Source organism: Hyla sarda, chromosome 8, assembly GCF_029499605.1.
Source record: "Hyla sarda isolate aHylSar1 chromosome 8, aHylSar1.hap1, whole genome shotgun sequence".
In the NCBI taxonomy this organism is placed as follows: domain Eukaryota; kingdom Metazoa; phylum Chordata; class Amphibia; order Anura; family Hylidae; genus Hyla; species Hyla sarda.
Window position 1 is genome coordinate 230000302 of NC_079196.1, and position 20664 is coordinate 230020965.

The 20664-nt window shown below is 44.8% G+C and overlaps 1 pseudogene; it reads right to left on the minus strand.

Moving 5' to 3' along the window:
* Positions 1-219: 219 nt before the first annotated feature.
* Positions 220-12725, minus strand: LOC130284392 (serine protease 33-like; annotated as a pseudogene).
* Positions 12726-20664: the final 7939 nt, after the last annotated feature.

The window sequence follows — 20664 nt, forward strand, 5'->3', positions numbered from 1 at the left end:
AGGAGGCCGATGACCCAAACACAGTGTACACCACGTCCCTGCTGCTTCATGAGGATCACATTATCTCCATGCCTAAGGACGTTTCTAAAGTTGGCCCTGCAGGCTATAATTCCTGTGGGTATGTGACCAATAACAGGACTCAAGTACCCAACACCAAATATTGTAATTACGTTTTTATATACAAAAGGTGTATTATTAACATATAATTACAACTCAGGCAAAAAGTTTTTATTTACATCTGTTCGATACAAAATTTAAATATAAATGGACAATATATACAATATAATATAATAGAACTATAAATTGTGTTGTCCCAACTAGGGCTTAAATATTTGCATACTACATAGGAAGTATGTACAGTATGGTTGTATGACAAGTCTCTCTAAACATTTCCATTTTTAAGACAACTCTAAATAATACAAAATCGAAAATTCTCAATGCAAGAAATTGTGTAGAAGTCTAGAAGTTTGGACCTGCGAAGAACATTGTGGCAAGAGTCTTATCCCTCAAGTAGAGGTGGATATAATGGTGGACTATGGAAGAACCAACGGTTCTAGTAGTGGTGATGTTGGTTAAATTACAGAAGAAGCACAAGACCCAGGAGGATCAGCATGGAATGGGCCATTGACCATAGATTCGAATGGGCTCCATTGCCGACCAGAAATTGCATCTTGGGCTCAGTACCATTCCCAGTTACATTTCCACTCTCCATATGGTTTGTGTCAAATAGAATATCACTATGGCTGATGTTGTTTGGAGATGTTGTTCTGATCTTGTCCACCAGGTGAACGCTCTTCAGTCCATTATTGTTCGGAAAGGAGGCTACAAACTTCTGTATCCAGGGCAGGTAATATTGGACTCTCGTGTAGACACCAGGATGACTGGGCTCAGCACATCCAAAACCCCAGCTGATAATTCCCATCTGCATCCAGGCACCATTCACACTGCAGACAAGGGGTCCACCAGAGTCACCCTGTGAAGGCCAAAAAATAAATAAAAATAAATTTGGTTAAAAACATCTTGGGAATTCTGGGTAATCTGTCACTCTGACCAAGTAAGAAGATTTGTCTTGGTGTAGAACACCTTCTGGTGGGTCATACAACTGGGAACCCACAGAAAAAGACTTCAACATTTATTATTGATTTGAGTCTTTTTAACATTCTTTGTGGATTCTGTTAAACGGAAACTCTCAATAGTGCATCATGTGATAGGACAAAAGGTAGATTTGGAAAAAATGTTTTTCAAAAGTCTCCATAACATGATAGGTTGAGGGTCATACAGTAGTTATGTAACTTCACCTACCTGGCATGTATCTCTCTTTCCTTCCTTGTATCCGGCACACCTCATCTTTTATCAGCTTGAATTTGGGGTTATAGCCCAAGCTGACCTGGTACATGGATTCACAGTTCTTGTTGTCTATTAGAGCGAGTTGGACCTCCTGGAGAGTCTTGGGGTTGGCCAGTGGCTCTGTAAGGAGGGGATGTCCTCATTACAACCTGGTAGACGTCTCATGGTGGCCCTCAATACTTTTTTGTCTAGTTAGATTTTTTATTTTCACATATTAAATTCCTGTCAGATGACTCTACATATTAGCATGTCTGAAGGTAGTCCTTTGTGATAATACAGTCTCAATCTGTAGATGACCACCTCTGTTTCTCAATAATCCGTGTATCTGTCTACTGTCCCTCTGTATGCTTAGATGACATATCAGTCACCATTCATCTACATATCCCAATGATTATATTACAATCTATGAATGTTCTTACCTCCATCTTTAATGTTGCCCCATCCTGTTGCCCAACACAAGGATCCCGCTGGAAGTTTTACAGACGCAGATGGTAAACAGATGGGAAGTATAGAGGAGGTGAAATTGGCCGGTTTCTGCAACTCTACCAAAGCAATATCTCCACTGGATCCTTCTTCTGTGAAGTCGGGGTGTATTATGATTCGTTTTACTCCTCTGGCTACAACTCCAGATTGCTGCAGTCCTGATAGCTGATGTGCCCCAAGGTATACGGTGTATTCTGAGACATTCATCGACCTGCAAGAGAAATCATAAGAAAACCTGTCACTCAATGTCTAACCACGCTGAGATATTCCCATTGATCCTGGTCTTATTTCATTTGGCTCTGACATATAGGAAAGTCTGGATCAGCTATAGAAGCTTATCATCTACCATATGGGAATGTCTGGATCAGCTATAGAAGCTTATTATCTGCCATATAAGAAAGTCTGGATCAGCTATAGATGTTTATCATCTGCCATATAGGAAAGTCTGGATCAGCTATAGAAGCTTATCATCTACCATATAGGAAAGTCTGGATCAGCTATAGAAGCTTATCATCTGCCATATAGGAAAGTCTGGATCAGCTATAGAAGCTTATCATCTGACATATAGGAAAGCCTGGATCTGCTATAGAAGCTTATTATCTGAAATATAGGAAAGTCTGGATCAGCTATAGGCGTTTATCATCTATCATATAGGAAAGCCTGGATCAGCTATAAAAACTTATCATCTACCATATAGGAAAGTCTGGATCAGCTATAGAAGCTTATCATCTGCCATATAGGAAAGCTTGGATCAGCTATAGAAGCTTATTATCTGAAATATAGGAAAGTCTGGATCAGCTATAGGCGTTTATCATCTACCATATAGGAAAGCCTGGATCAGCTATAAAAACTTATCATCTACCATATAGGAAAGTCTGGATCAGCTATAGACGTTTATCATCTACCATATAGGAAAGCCTGGATCAGCTATAAAAACTTATCATCGGCCATAGAAACCAGATGTTCCATCAAGTGCACTGTACCTTTTTTCTGATTATTATTTGTTAACAACACGTCCACCTTGGTCAATTTTTTACAGGATTTTATATGGTATTAGAAATAAAAACCTACTGTGTGAAGCAATGAGCCGCTGTCAGCACCCAGGAGTCGGTGATGAGTGAGCCCCCGCATTCGGGAAAGTCTTCAAGCTGAAGGCTGACCTGCCACGGCCATTCTCCAGGTGCCGAATCCGCTCCTCCTACGATTCTTTGTGAAACTATTGGCTTCCCACAACCTGAACCATCCAAAGAGAAGCCATTAGATATTTAGCCAAGCAGAGGTCACATACACATGACCTGATACTGATATATAATGACATGGAGCAGATATATACCTGTCAAAGCCAGAAGCCCCGGGAAACCTAGGAAAATGCAACGGGAACAAGTGGGAGACACAAAGAAAGAAGAGATGAAGGAGACAACAACAAAAAAAAGGGATTAGACATCATACACCATGACCATATGGATAGAAACAATAGAACTATCACATTTTACAGTGACACTCCGGGCTACAACCTCTTCATCTGAGGAGAAAGGGATGAGACCAGAACCAAAACCAACATGGTATCAGTCATAGTGGTCCAGATTCCAGAACACAAAATGTACCCCTAAGCTCTTTGCACTGGATGAAGACCTGGTGGAGAGGTTCTTACCGTGCTGTGAGAGAAGTGTGAGGAGCACGAGGAGCTTCTGCATGATGCTGCTGTGATGGCCGGGGTTGTCTTCTTGTTGTTCTTTATCATTTGACAAGTGATGTCCTGTATACTCGCTGGGCTGAGGACACAAATTATATAGAGGTCTGAAGCTGCCCGACTGGTTCTTGGTCACTAGTGTTGAGCGGCATAGGCCATATTCGAATTCGCGAATATTCGCGAATATATGGACGAATATTCGTCATATATTCGCGAATATTCGCATATTCGTTATATCCTCGTTTTATTTTCGCATATGCGAAAATTCGCGTATGCGAAAATTAACATATGTGAAAATTAATATACACAAACTTAACATACGCAAAAATTCACATATGCGAAAATGTGCATATGTTAATTTTCGCATATGCGAATTTTCGTAGCCAGTCTCACATAGTAGTATTAGAGCCTTCTTTACACCACACAAGCTGGAAGCAGAGAGGGATGATCACTGTGATGTGTACTGTGAAGAAAAAAAAAAACAAAAAAAAAAAAAAAGAATATTCGTAATTACGAATATATAGCGCTATATTCGCGAAATTCGCGAATTCGCGAATATGCGATATTCGCGAATAATATTCGAATTGCGAATATTCGCGAGCAACACTATTGGTCACTAGCGTCCAAGCAAAATGTCACGTAGTGGAGGGACACAGAGTGATACCCTGCAGGGAGGAATGTCACCTGGACACATATTTGAGAGATAATTACACATTTCAGAGGTTAATTCTATATTAATGTTGTGAAATCAACCGAAAATTCCTTTGTGTATATTTTTGTTATTTTCCTGTTAATTCTATATTAATGTTGTGAAATCAACCGAAAATTCCTTTGTGTATATTTTTGTTATTTTCCTGTTGAAATAAAACTTTGATATCATGTCCCGGCCACGTCCATCTACAGGTACTATTCTGTAATGTTTACGATCATTTTTAAAATGTATTTGCCTTTTTAATTATTTTTGTTTATCACACAATTTATCCTCCACATCACTTATCATGTTGGATTTAATATTCTTTTTTAAATACCGTAATATAATAACATAAACAATCTACAATTTTTTTTAAAATTTTCTCGCCCAGTTCTGTCAGATTTGACTGTAGGAATAGGGCAGATTTGTTGCGCACCATTTTGAAATTAATATTGTGAAATTTCTATTCATTCTATTATATGGAGGAAAAATATCAAATTTTGAGATTTAGAATTTTTTTGTGTGTTTTTACTGCAGCATTACAAAATAATACTAAAAATAATTCTATATATATATATATATATATATATATATATATATATATATATAGACATACATATATATTTATTTTTTGGAAAATAGAAAAAAGGGTGGTGGTTTAATTTTTTATTTATATTTATTTTAACTAACACTGTTTTCCCCCTTCTATTATAATCAATCATTCAATTTCTTATACAGATGGATGTATCCAATGCTTTCCTGACAACCGATCAGCACCCTGCGCCAGCCTCTCTATGTCAGGATCTAATGAAAGGATCAGAACTGGGAAATATTATTGTCTACAGCAAGTGAAGGATTTTTTACTTTATTCCTAGTTCCCACAATTCCTTAAACAATCCTGGACCTGCAACAATTCTCCTTCCAAATAAATGAGTTACAATGTCCAAACAACAACAATAATATGGAGAGATCCATCCGCATGGAGCTGTGCTGTATATCTTATTATATTGTGTATTATTCTTTGTACTTATATTTTGTTTTATAATTGTATTACATGCAGAATTTTGTATTGTATTTGCATTATATTTTGTGTTTTATGCTGTATTTTATGATGTATTCTGTGTTGTCTTTTTTATTATATTTTTCGTTGTATTTTGCATTTTATTTTGTGTTGTATTATAGTTTGTGTTTTATATTTATATTATATTATGTTGTATTAAGTATAGTAAGGTAATGTGTTCCAATCTCTAAGATCACGAATGTGAAAAGATCTTTGAGTCTATGATCCCCAATTGTTGGCTATAATCTGAGAAAGGCCTCAACTAAAACTGATAGGTCAGTGTCTCCGATAACTCTCCCCTACTGCCCAGTGTCCTATCTAATGCCACTTCTCACAAACCGGCTCTCTACACACACCAGCCCCAGTTCTTTTAGGACATAAAACCCTCCTCAGATAATGGTAGTCAATGGTGGGTCGGTCAAAACTTACAAAAGAGTAGTAAAAATAGCACAACTAAATTGAGAAGACATTCAACTATCCAATTTTTTTACCATTAACATTGGGAGAAAGACCTCCGAAGAGTAATGACCCATATTTTTCCTGCTGTCGCCCCCAAGTGTTGGCCATGTCTGTAGGTAACAAATTCTATTATCTGTTATGATGGACCTTTCCAGGTCTATTGGGAAAAGATTTTTCAAAGCATAGATAAAATTACCAAGCCATCATGCAAACCAATAACCATCCTACAATCAGATACAAAGCTGGTCATACACCTCAGATTAATGTTGGACAGACATGAAGATTATGGTAGAATCAGCAGATAAGGAAAAGAAGGAAAGACCATATTGGGCTTCATTTGCCCGATCCTTGGGGAGATAAGAGGGGCCTAGAAGCATCTTTCACCCCTCTCCCTATTCAGAATGTATACATGGATGGCCTGATCTAGTGTACATGTGTATATGAGGGTCAGGAGAGAGAGATGTTGGTCCAACAAGAATTCAACCAACGTGGATCTGATTTATATGTCCGGCCTAAAGGGAAAACATGGACAAAAATCTATAATAATCTTATTTCTTTTTTCCTCCTGAGGATATTAACAGAATCTCCTGACTTCACACATTTGGTTTTTTATCCGTTCTACCCTTTATCTTTAATTAAACTTCTCTAGTTTCACTTAACTTATATCACTCTTGTTAAACTTACACTTTTTTGTCTTTTCTTACACCTCTTTTATTTTACTTCCACACCTTTTGTTTTACTTTCAACTATTTTGTTTTACCTACACCCCTCTTGTTTGACTTATACACCTGTCTTAACTTTCACCCTGTCACGATGCCGGCTGGCAGGTAGTGGATCCTCTGTGCCAGAGAGGGATTGGCGTGGACCGTGCTAGTGGACCGGTTCTAAGCCACTACTGGTTTTCACCAGAGCCCGCCGCAAAGCGGGATGGTCTTGCTGCGGCGGTAGTGACCAGGTCGTATCCACTAGCAACGGCTCACCTCTCTGGCTGCTGAAGATAGGCGCGGTACAAGGGAGTAGGCAAAAGCAAGGTCGGACGTAGCAGAAGGTCGGGGCAGGCAGCAAGGATCGTAGTCAGGGGCAACGGCAGAAGGTCTGGAAACACAGGCAAGGAACACACAAGGAACGCTTTCACTGGCACTAAGGCAACAAGATCCGGCAAGGGAGTGCAGGGGAAGTGAGGTGATATAGGGAAGTGCACAGGTGAACACACTAATTGGAACCACTGCGCCAATCAGCGGCGCAGTGGCCCTTTAAATCGCAGAGACCCGGCGCGCGCGCGCCCTAGGGAGCGGGGCCGCGCGCGCCGGGACAGAACAGACGGGGAGCGAGTCAGGTAGGGGAGCCGGGGTGCGCATCGCGAGCGGGCGCTACCCGCATCGCGAATCGCATCCCGGCTGGCAGCGGAATCGCAGCGCCCCGGGTCAGAGGACGTGACCGGAGCGCTGCCACGGGGAGAGTGAAGCGAGCGCTCCGGGGAGGAGCGGGGACCCGGAGCGCTCGGCGTAACAGTACCCCCCCCCTTGGGTCTCCCCCTCTTCTTAGAGCCTGAGAACCTGAGGAGCAGACTTTTGTCTAGGATGTTGTCCTCAGGTTCCCAGGATCTCTCTTCAGGACCACAACCCTCCCAGTCCACTAAAAAAAAATTTTTCCCTCTGACCTTTTTGGCAGCTAAAATTTCTTTGACCGAGAAGATGTCCGAGGAGCCGGAAACAGGAGTGGGAGGAACAGATTTGGGAGAAAAACGGTTGAGGATGAGTGGTTTGAGAAGAGAGACGTGAAAGGCATTAGGGATACGAAGAGAGGGAGGAAGAAGAAGTTTATAAGAGACAGGATTAATTTGACACAAAATTTTGAAAGGACCAAGATAGCGTGGTCCCAACTTGTAGCTAGGGACACGGAAGCGGACATATTTAGCGGAGAGCCATACCTTGTCTCCAGGGGAAAAAACGGGGGGAGCTCTTCTTTTCTTATCCGCGAACTTCTTCATGCGTGATGAAGCCTGTAAGAGAGAATTTTGGGTCTCTCTCCATATGATGGAAAGGTCACGAGAAATTTCATCCACAGCGGGCAGACCAGAGGGCAAGGGAGTAGGGAGGGGGGGAAGAGGGTGACGGCCGTACACCACGAAAAATGGGGATTTGGAGGAAGACTCAGAGACCCTGAAGTTATACGAGAATTCGGCCCATGGGAGGAGATCTGCCCAGTCATCCTGGCGGGAGGAAACAAAATGTCGCAAATAATCACCCAAGATCTGGTTAATCCTTTCTACTTGTCCATTGGACTGGGGATGATATGCAGAAGAAAAATTTAATTTAATCTTGAGTTGTTTACAGAGAGCCCTCCAGAATTTAGACACGAATTGGACGCCTCTATCCGAGACAATCTGCGTAGGCAACCCGTGAAGACGAAAAATGTGTACAAAAAATTGTTTAGCCAACTGAGGCGCAGAAGGAAGACCAGGAAGAGGGATGAAATGTGCCATTTTGGAGAATCGATCAACGACCACCCAAATAACAGTGTTGCCACGGGAAGGGGGTAAATCAGTAATAAAATCCATACCAATCAGAGACCAAGGCTGTTCGGGGACAGGCAGAGGATGAAGAAAACCAGCGGGCTTCTGGCGAGGAGTCTTATCCCGGGCACAGATAGTGCAGGCTCGCACAAAGTCCACAACATCCGTCTCCAGAGTCGGCCACCAATAGAAGCGGGAGATGAGTTGCACAGATTTCTTGATACCCGCATGACCTGCGAGATGGGAGGAGTGACCCCATTTGAGGATTCCGAGGCGAGGAGAAACAAAAGTCTTTCCTGGAGGAGTCTGCCTGATGGAGGCAGGAGAAGTGGAGATCAGGCAGTCAGGTGGAATGATGTGTTGCGGAGAGAGTTCAACTTCTGAGGCATCCGAGGAACGAGAGAGAGCATCGGCCCTAATGTTCTTATCGGCAGGACGAAAGTGAATCTCAAAATTAAATCGGGCAAAGAACAGAGACCACCGGGCCTGGCGAGGATTCAGCCGTTGGGCAGACTGGAGGTAGGAGAGGTTCTTGTGGTCGGTGTAGATAATAACAGGAGAACTTGATCCCTCCAGCAGATGCCTCCATTCCTCAAGTGCTAATTTAATGGCTAGGAGCTCTCGATCCCCGATGGAGTAGTTCCTCTCCGCTGGAGAGAAGGTCCTAGAGAAAAAACCACAAGTGACAGCATGCCCGGAAGAATTTTTTTGTAGAAGAACAGCTCCAGCTCCCACTGAGGAGGCATCAACCTCCAATAGGAAGGGTTTGGAAGGGTCAGGTCTGGAGAGGACGGGAGCCGAAGAAAAGGCAGACTTGAGTCGTTTAAAGGCGTCTTCTGCTTGAGGAGGCCAGGACTTGGGATCAGCATTTTTTTTGGTTAAAGCCACGATAGGAGCCACAATGGTAGAAAAATGTGGAATAAATTGCCTGTAATAATTGGCGAACCCCAAAAAGCGTTGGATAGCACGGAGTCCGGAGGGGCGTGGCCAATCTAAGACGGCAGAGAGTTTGTCTGGATCCATCTGTAGTCCCTGGCCAGAGACCAAATATCCTAGAAAAGGAAGAGATTGGCATTCAAACAGACATTTCTCAATTTTGGCATAGAGTTGGTTGTCACGAAGTCTCTGAAGAACCATACGGACATGCTGGCGGTGTTCTTCTAGATTGGCAGAAAAAATTAGGATATCGTCCAGATATACAACAACACAGGAGTATAACAGATCACGAAAAATTTCATTGACAAAGTCTTGGAAGACGGCAGGGGCGTTGCACAGTCCAAAGGGCATGACCAGATACTCAAAGTGTCCATCTCTGGTGTTAAATGCCGTTTTCCACTCGTCCCCCTCTCTGATGCGGATGAGGTTATAGGCGCCTCTTAAGTCCAATTTAGTGAAGATGTGGGCACCTTGGAGGCGATCAAAGAGTTCAGAGATGAGGGGTAAGGGGTAGCGGTTCTTAACCGTGATTTTATTAAGACCGCGGTAGTCAATGCAAGGACGTAGGGAGCCATCTTTTTTGGACACAAAGAAAAATCCGGCTCCGGCAGGAGAGGAGGATTTACGGATAAAGCCCTTTTTTAGATTCTCCTGGACGTATTCGGACATGGCAAGAGTCTCTGGGGCAGAGAGAGGATAAATTCTGCCCCGGGGTGGAGTAGTGCCCGGGAGGAGGTCGATAGGGCAATCATAAGGCCTGTGAGGAGGTAGAGTCTCAGCTTGTTTTTTGCAGAAAACATCCGCGAAGTCCATATAGGCCTTAGGGAGACCGGTTACTGGAGGAACCACAGAGTTACGGCAAGGGTTACTGGGAACCGGTTTTAGACAGTTCTTGGAACAAGAGGACCCCCAACTCTTGATCTCCCCAGTGGACCAATCCAGGGTAGGGGAATGAAGTTGAAGCCAGGGAAGTCCAAGGAGAATTTCCGAGGTGCAATTGGGGAGGACCAAAAGTTCAATCCTCTCATGATGAGATCCGATGCTCATAAGAAGGGGCTCCGTGCGGAAACGTATGGTACAGTCCAATCTTTCATTATTTACACAATTGATGTAGAGGGGTCTGGCGAGACTGGTCACCGGGATGTTGAACCTGTTGACGAGAGAGGCCAAAATAAAATTTCCTGCAGATCCAGAGTCCAAGAAGGCCACTGTAGAGAAGGAGAAGGCAGAGGCAGACATCCGCACAGGCACAGTAAGACGTGGAGAAGCAGAGTAGACATCAAGGACTGTCTGACCCTTGTGCGGAGTCAGCGTACGTCTTTCCAGGCGGGGAGGACGGATAGGACAATCTCTCAGGAAGTGTTCGGTACTAGCACAGTACAGGCAGAGGTTCTCCATACGGCGTCGTGTCCTCTCTTGAGGTGTCAGGCGAGACCGGTCGACCTGCATAGCCTCCACGGCGGGAGGCACAGGAACAGATTGCAGGGGACCAGAGGAGAGAGGAGCCGAGGAGAAGAAACGCCTCGTGCGAACAGAGTCCATATCTTGGCGGAGTTCCTGACGCCTTTCGGAAAAACGCATGTCAATGCGAGTGGCTAGGTGAATAAGTTCATGTAGATTAGCAGGAATTTCTCGTGCGGCCAGAACATCTTTAATGTTGCTGGATAGGCCTTTTTTGAAGGTCGCGCAGAGGGCCTCATTATTCCAGGACAATTCTGAAGCAAGAGTACGGAATTGTACGGCATACTCGCCAACGGAAGAATTACCCTGGACCAGGTTCAACAGGGCAGTCTCAGCAGAAGAGGCTCGGGCAGGTTCCTCAAAGACACTTCGGATTTCCGAGAAGAAGGAGTGTACAGAGGCAGTGACGGGGTCATTGCGGTCCCAGAGCGGTGTGGCCCATGACAGGGCTTTTCCGGACAGAAGGCTGACTACGAAAGCCACCTTAGACCTTTCAGTGGGAAACAGGTCCGACATCATCTCCAGATGCAGGGAACATTGGGAAAGAAAGCCACGGCAAAACTTAGAGTCCCCATCAAATTTATCCGGCAAGGATAAGCGTATCCCAGGAGCGGCCACTCGCTGCGGAGGAGGTGCAGGAGCTGGCGGAGGAGATGACTGCTGAAGCTGTGGTAGTAACTGTTGTAGCATAACGGTCAGTTGAGACAGCTGTTGGCCTTGTTGCGCTATCTGTTGTGACTGCTGGGCGACCACCGTGGTGAGGTCAGCGACAACTGGCAGAGGAACTTCAGCGGGATCCATGGCCGGATCTACTGTCACGATGCCGGCTGGCAGGTAGTGGATCCTCTGTGCCAGAGAGGGATTGGCGTGGACCGTGCTAGTGGACCGGTTCTAAGCCACTACTGGTTTTCACCAGAGCCCGCCGCAAAGCGGGATGGTCTTGCTGCGGCGGTAGTGACCAGGTCGTATCCACTAGCAACGGCTCACCTCTCTGGCTGCTGAAGATAGGGGCGGTACAAGGGAGTAGGCAAAAGCAAGGTCGGACGTAGCAGAAGGTCGGGGCAGGCAGCAAGGATCGTAGTCAGGGGCAACGGCAGAAGGTCTGGAAACACAGGCAAGGAACACACAAGGAACGCTTTCACTGGCACTAAGGCAACAAGATCCGGCAAGGGAGTGCAGGGGAAGTGAGGTGATATAGGGAAGTGCACAGGTGAACACACTAATTGGAACCACTGCGCCAATCAGCGGCGCAGTGGCCCTTTAAATCGCAGAGACCCGGCGCGCGCGCGCCCTAGGGAGCGGGGCCGCGCGCGCCGGGACAGAACAGACGGGGAGCGAGTCAGGTAGGGGAGCCGGGGTGCGCATCGCGAGCGGGCGCTACCCGCATCGCGAATCGCATCCCGGCTGGCAGCGGAATCGCAGCGCCCCGGGTCAGAGGACGTGACCGGAGCGCTGCCACGGGGAGAGTGAAGCGAGCGCTCCGGGGAGGAGCGGGGACCCGGAGCGCTCGGCGTAACACACCCCTTTTGTCTTATCTTTCACCACTTTTGTTTGTTATACCCCTTTGTCTTTACTTACACCCCTTTTGTTTATGTTATATCCTTTGTCTTATCTTACACCCCCTTCGTTGTACATGGAGCTGTTTTTATTAATTTACATCCTTTTTGCATTACATACATCTCTTAATTTCAAAATCATATGAAAAAATAAATAAAAATTTAAGTAAAATATCTTACACAACACATTAATATCCTCCTTGTTCAATTCCCACTCCTGTGGCCGTAGATGTCGGGGGGACAATCACAGAGTCCCCATAAAAATAATAATTGTAGGATAAAGAATCTGATGTCTATTCTAGACTTTGTCTCCAGAAATGGTAATAAAACCTTGGAAAACCTCAAATTTAACTTAAAATTAAATAAATGAATAAATACATTTCTTTGTTTATAACCAGCTCCACATCCCACCATATAGATGGGTCTTCTCCATGTGAGGCTTGTTTACCTCATAGAGGATAGAGATAACCATCAGTACATTGTAATGACCATTGTCATGTAGGATGAGGTCTTAATGAGGTCAATCATCTCCGCATGTGACTTATCCACCTGTAAGTGCACACAATTAACCCCAAGTAAGTTGTAATAAAAAATACATAAATAATGTAAAATGTATTTTATTGAATCACTATAGACATATATTATTTTACAAAAGGAGCAAAATATAATACAATACACACAAGGACAGAATAAAATCAATGTAAAAAAATATAATATGATGGACCCGACATACGATCATTTCAACATGCGATGCTTTTGTATGTCGGGGCCATCGCATAAACGGCTATCCGCCAGCGCAGACTGCTTCAGCTGCCCCCGGATAGCCGTTTACGGTGCCCCGTGTGGTCCGCTGACGATCACTCTCGTTTACGGTGTCCTCGGGGGTCCGGCGCATCCTTTTCGGGATCCCCTGCATCGTCGGCGCTCTCCATCGTCGTCATCACGTCGCTGCGCACGCAGTCCCGTCATCCAATAGGAGCGGCGTGCGTAACGACGTGATGGCGCGACAGAGAGTGAAGATGCCGGGGAAGCAGAGGCCTTGCCGGAGCGTCGGGGACACCCCGGGGAAGCGGCGACAGCGATGGAAGGCGACATCCAGGGCAGCGGTGACGGTCCGGAGCGGCGGGGACAGGTGAGTATAACCTCCAGTACCAGTGGTCTTCAACCTGCGGACCTCCAGATGTTGCAAAACTACATCTCCCAGCATGCCCGGACAGCCGTTGGCTGTCCGGGCATTCTGGGTGTTGTAGTTTTGCAACATCTGGAGGTCCGCAGGTTGTAGACCACTGTCCTATACTTTACATTGCACGGATCCCTCAACATGCGATGGTTTCAACAAACGATGGTCCATTTGGAGCGGATTACCATCATATGTTGAGGGACCACTGTGTATATATTTGTGGTCATTGCTCGAAGAGTCCATTGACCTGTGACCTAACAAAATACCAACATCACAAATTATTCATACTCACATTTCTGGATACTTGGAGCTGTCAATGAGCATCTAAAATAAATAGAGATGATAACAAACAAAATATGGTTGATGTGTGCCCAAAACCGCGTACGGAGGGAATGCCTATAGAGGGCATGCCCTGTATTGAATGTGAGAAAAGATGAGCTTGATGGGGGGGTTCAGGTGGGTGATGCCAAACGCACCACACGCCCCTAGGAGTGAAAGAGGGAGGTATTTAAAGCCCTCGCCACTCCCACAAATTCAGCCTAATTAGGCTTCCCACTTGTGGTCATTGCTCCAAGAGTCGATTGACCTGTGACCTAACAAAATACCAACATCACAAATTATTCATACTCACATTTCTGGATACCTGGAGCTGTCAATAAGCATCTAAAATAAATAGAGATGATAACAAACAAAATAGTACGTCGTTACATAGACGACGTACTATTTATCTGGCACGGTACTGTTGAGGCATTGCAGGATTTTATGAAAATTCTCAATAATAATAACATTAACCTTAAGTTAACATATACTTACAGCTCAACTACTGCCAATTTTTTGGACATCCAGATGCACCGACAATCAGATGGACACATCGCTACAGATATTTATAGAAAGGAAACTTCCACAAATTCGCTTCTTTATGCCACCTCATCCCATATGCCATCTACGATCAGAGCAGTGCCCATAGGTCAGTATTTACGCCTAAGACGTACATGTTCAAGTGTGGAGAAATTTGAGGAACAGAGTAAAGAGTTGAATCAAAGGTTCATAGAAAGAGGATACAGTAAGAGATGCATTAAGAGAGCTTATAGGAGGGCAAGACATACCCCTAGAGAAGAATTATTAGTGAAAAAGAACAAACGTTGTGATCAGATGGGTGATGTTACCCGATTCATTACAACTTATAATTGTGAGTGGCAAACAATGCAACAAGTAATACAAAAACATGTAGGGATCCTTAAAATGGACCCAGTGCTAGCCACAAAAATACCTGATAGAATACCCATGACCGCACGCCGCAGTCGTAATTTAAAAGATCTATTAGTTAAGAGTCATTATGTACCAAAGAACATTAACCCTTTTACAGAATCAATGCCAAGAGTCGGCTGTTATCCTTGTGGGGAATGCCTAGCTTGCTCCAATATTATCAGGACAAAAATATTCACTACATCTGGGAGTTTGCGGGAGTACAGGATTAGGCAGTATATTTCATGTACTAGCACACATGTTATATACTATGCCACATGTGACTGTGACAAAATCTATATAGGTTTGACCTCTAGACAACTGCGCACCCGAGTCCGAGAACATGTGAGGGACATTATCTCTGCCAAGAACTGTGTTGATACCATGAGTTTAAAAACCCTACCAAGACATTTTAAGGAGAAACACGGATGTGACCCCTCTGGTTTAAAAGTAAGAGGGATTGAAAGAGTCCAAGGTGGTATGAGAGGGGGCAATTTGAAAAGAATTCTGGCCCAGAAGGAATTTAGGTGGATCACAGTGTTGAATACAATGGTTCCCCACGGTTTAAATGAACAACTAAGCTTTTCATCCTACCTGTAAAGTAAAAGATACGAATATAAATATGTAGTACCAATCGAGTCTTAAATATCAATTTACTCTGGATACTTAATATTGTGATAGGAATTATTCACCATTTGTCTCCCCAATTTGTTTTTAATTTCCCATGTGTTGTTCACATGTTTTAGATTGTATTGTTGTATTTAGTTATAACTCTTATTTTCTTTGTTTAAGATATACCTTTGTACACATGGCATTATAAGACACACTGTTACCCTATGATATGAGTCTCGCATCTTAGTATGGAAGATATAAAGTATTGCAAGAAGTACGGACTACTTGAAGACCATTAAGTGAACCATGGTAGCCAGACTGATTAAAAAGAAAAAAAGGAAATGAATTGGACAATATGGTAGTGAAAGGAATTGTAGTGGGGTTTTGGATTTGTTTGGGAATTTTTTATAAGTGCCACATAGATGGCTGTATATGCACTTTAATTATACTATATAATGGGGATTTGCCAGCAATTAATACTGACATGATACACATGGATATTTGCACCTTATGTACAGCACTTTAATTATTCTTGTAATATGTTATAAGTATTCAATAATTCTTTTTTTTTTTTTTTTTGCTTTTTTGTTTTTTTCTTTTCACATATTATTTTTGACATGCACCTTGTTTATTTAGCACGATTCATTTTAATACTGGGTTAATATTACACTGGGTCTTTTCACTCCATATATGTTCTTACATGTATATTGCTGTATAGTCTGTCCTATGGATTCATGCAGATGTCTGCCTTGAGTAGTTCGTACGGCTGTGTTGGTTCAGTGCGCATGCGCGATATGTTGATATCCGAGATACCGCCTTCCGACGCGACCGTGGCCGTAGTGCGCATGTCCGGAAGCTTACTGCTTTCGGACATGCGCATAGCGGTGTGGACGCCGGAAGTGGGGCGGTTGTTTACATCCGGAAGACTACTATCGCATGCGCCGGAAGAATCGTCCACAGCTGTAATTAATTGTAAGTAATAGCGAGCACTATAAAGTTTGTGGTGCGGTGTTGTTCAGTAGTTCCTCTTGATAAAGGGAAACCGAAACGATCGTAGGGGTCTGGGCTCTGCAGTCTAACATGGGTAAGCTTACTATATGCACTTTATCTTACTAGTCTCTGTGTCTCTTTGCAGTCTGCATGGATCCATAGATAAGCGCTTGTGTTACTACTATATTATCACACTATTATTGCGCAATATTATATTTTTGTATATATATGCACATGCGAGTTGAAATCTATTTTTATTCGTTTGTACTAATTTATACCCTATTATACCCACAATTGTGGTCAGTGTATACTTTGAATACCGTATATAGAGCACTTTAGTAGCAATAACCGAAGATGCAGCGCAGTTCTCTTAGAGACTGAGATACTATATTAATTAATTGTTACATCATATTATATGGTAGCCCATTGCAGCTGGCAGTAGCCCTACTTTTTTTGTACTGGAACCCAACCTAATCCCAATTTCAATTTTTGGCGTCTGTTCACATTGTTTTTTTAAAATTTGTACTAATAAAATCATGATTTTAATTAAGGAGTTGTTTGAACTCGATTTTCTTTTTGTGTACATGGTATTATGAGTTCTCCTGTGTCCATGCAGGAAATAGTGTGCCCCCGATTGTATGCCATAAAGGCAAGGGGTGACCGTACACGTTTAATACTAGGACCTGTATTAATAAAAAATATGGTTGATGTTTGCCCAAAACCGCGTACGGAAGGAATGCCTATAGAGGGCAAAAAAGACAATACATAAAATATAAGGTGCAACTCTATTTTATTTAATTTAACGCCAACACCTTGAACACCCTGGCCATTTCACAAGAGGGATCAGGAATGTACCTATCAAAGCAACGTGAACTCCATCGGCCCAACTTTTTGATGATGTGGGCAGGAACTTCGTGTTTGGATGCTGCCGACGCAGCCCCAATCCGGAATGAGTGGCCCGTGATGCGTAGCGGCTCATGGCCTAAAGTTTTTACTAACGTACGGACATGGCTAAGGAATTGTCGTGAGAGCGGATGAACCGAGAGGCAGAAGCAGACTGTCTGCAGATTTGCACAGATGATGCAGATTTGCATCAACATGGAAATGAGTTGTGCAAAGACTGTCACTGGACACCACTCATGGGCCGTTGGAAAGTATTTGACGACTGCACCGTGCCTGTTGGTTTTAGTGGATAACAAGATGAGTGTGAAGCCATAACTACAAGGTAACAGCTGACCCAGAGACAGACCCGGTGATCTGTTGTGAGAACGGGTGAATTCCCCTGGCCTAAGAAACCCATAGAATGCCAGATAGATAGCTGCTTTAATCACCGTGCTGACCTGATAACCGAAGGGATACGTGTCCAGGAGAGAAGGCATGCTGCGAAATAGTTCACCCGTGACTGGCAGGCGTGAAGGAGGCCTGGGTGCTGCCAGCATCTGTACGCCTTTGAGTGCTGCCTTAACTGCATACGAAGAGTGTAGAGAAAGTGCTTCAGGGTGAGAAAGAGAATGGTAGTGTTGCAAACCGGAGAGGTAAAGTTTGATAGTGTTAAATGATAAGTGTAGTGAAGAGTGGCAAAAACCAACAAAAGCCAGAGCATTGTGAATGGAGATGACAGGGGGCAAACCTACGTTGTACATGAAAGAAATGAACAAGGTGATGGCTGAGTCGTAGGCTTGAATGGTGCTAGGGGCTAGTGATCACCTGATCACAGAGTTAGCCACTTCTGTATAGGTATTTAGTCCATGACTAGATCTCTGAAGAAGGGGGCCGGGACGCCCGCTGCGTCTGCGTCTGGACACACCTGAAAGAGCACATTAAATTTAGCTCTGGAAAGCGCATCTGCTGCCAAGTTCTTTGATCCCTCTATGTGTTGGAATGCAAAGTGAAATTTGTGATGAAGTGAGAGCCACGTAAAGCGTCTCACAAACCTCATGATGTGCGCTGAGCTAGAACGCCCCTTGTTTAGGATGTCAACTGTAGAGGCATTGTCACACAGGAACCTGACAGTGTTATGCGCCCAGGCGTCACCCCAGATGAAAGCAGCAGCTACCACTGGGTAAATTTCGAACAGGGCTGAGGTCCTGTTGAACCCGGGTATACCCAATACCTCCGAAGGCCATGCGCTGGCCAACCAATGGTGACCATGCAACGCTGTAAAGCCCACAGCCGAGGAGTCGGTTACTACCAACGGAGACTGATCTGACACTGATGGCACGAAAAACGAGATTCCGTTCCATTCCGACAGAAACAAGTCCCACATTGCTAGGTCTGCTATGGCCTCCTCATCCATGCTAACTGAGTCCCGTTACCCTGACACCACCGGTAGCAGCGCTAACAGCCTGGAGATAAATGACCGACCTTGAGGGACAATCCGCATCGCGAAAGCCAACATGCCTAACAAACTCTGCAGTTCAACTCTAGTGACTGAGCGGCACTTTGAAAATTTGTGAATTGTCTGTTGTATCCTCGCCAGTTTCTCTGGAGGCAAATTGTGAGGGCACACCGGGACCCCTAACTCAAGGAATAGACTCCGTAACGACTCGAGGTTTGTTGGGCTGGAAGCCGGATGTTCCAACAGGAGAAAGTCATCTAAATAGTGAATTGTGAACTCACAATTTGCCACATTCTGTAAGACCCAGTGTAGTGCTGTGGAAAGCTGGTTAAATAACCACCGGCTACTTTTGGCCCCAAACGTTAACCTCACCGCAAAGTAATATTGCTCCAGCCATTTTACCCCGTACCACTTCCAGAGGTCTTCCTGGATCGGCAACAACTTGAAGGCGTCTGTGATGTCTGCCTTAGAGAGCCAGGTGCCCCTCCCCAACTGTACGATTACTTGAATAGCTTGGTCTATAGAGGTATACCTCATGGATGATTCATCTGATGGGGTTAGCAAGTTGATACTGGGGACTGACGTGGAATAAGGCGCAGAGAGGTCATAAATCAATCTTCTTTTATTACTGAACTTGCCCTTGGCTAAGCCCAGTGGGCTGACTCTCCAGACCTCATAGGGAGAGCTGGCGAAAGGGCCTATGACAAAGCCCTTCTCCACTTCTACCTGTAGCAGGGAAGAGATGATCTCTGGCTCCCTGAGTGCGGACATGAGGTTCCTGCACTCAACCGTGAACTGAGGCACTGCTACCATGCCCGTGTGAAACCCGCTACAGAAGCCCGTCACCAGCCAATCGACCCATGTGGGATCAGGATGACCAGCCAGATCCTGAGGGCCTGAACCTGCACCCCGACTAGTCATGCCTGATTGCCCCTCAGAGTACAAATCGTGCTGGGATGAGCCCTATAACAATTGAAACACACGTGGAGCAGACGACAGTTACTGTACGTGCAAGATGCTAAGTTGAAATTGTTACAAATCTGTGTCTTACCCAGGTATCTTACTGGACGGCCCAATCTGTCTACCGCAGAAGAGGATTTCTGCATTGGAGTACCGGCAATGGTAGGGGCTTTGCTAGTGCTAGTCCCGCTCTGCTTGTTTATCTGAGAGCACCAGGCCGACGTGTGCGTATTGGCATTGCAAAGGCTGCAGGACTGGCTTTTTAGCCCGGCGAAATGGTCGCAAAATAATTCAGTGTCCACTTCCCCCCAATTCGTGACATAATTGAACTGGGCGTAAGCTGCTGCCGCTTTAGCAGCGAAGGACTTATGATAGTCATAGAACGTTGTGCCCCCATATTTGTATGCCAACTGTGAAATCTTGTGCAGGTATGAATCAAGCTCCTCCCTGCGCTCAGGCTTTGCCGAACACACCACATCCCTGTACAAACCAAAGGCTATGACGAACTCCACGATGCTCAACTTCCTGCTGCTCTTTACTTTTAAACACCACCGAGAGTTCGCCACAAGCCACGGTCTTAGTCTCATTGAGATTGTTCGTCGCGATCAACAATGAGGCCAAGTTCACATCTTTCCCCTCCAAGATGTCCTTTTTGATGGCAGCAGGGATGAAGTGTGCTGGTGGGATATTGGGGGGACGTAGCTGCGTACCTGAGTTGACAGCCTGTACTGTAGGCGGCATGGGAGGAGCGGGGGTGGCAGGGGTTGTAGTGACCCTGTCACGTTCTACCGCATCCAATCTGGAGCCTAACGCAGTCATGGAGGTCATCATAGTGTTCATCATGGAATGCAGTTGGGTTAGAGAAGTGTTCATGGTCCGCAAGGAAGGTACGTTCTGACTGCCCCCTGGGACAGCATCAGGGTTAATGAGACTATACAGCTCCCCTTTTTTGGCGGACGCCGGGAAGGGAAATCCTTTCCTCCTCAGTTCCTCCATCAACTTGGGGATGGTCCAAGACCGATATGATGGTAGGCTTCCCCGGTCGGAAGCCCTTGCTGGGGTATCCGGGACCAAAAGCGCCTCCTCGATATCAGACAGATTGGACATATTAGCCGGACCTGTCCGGGCCAAAACGGGTGCC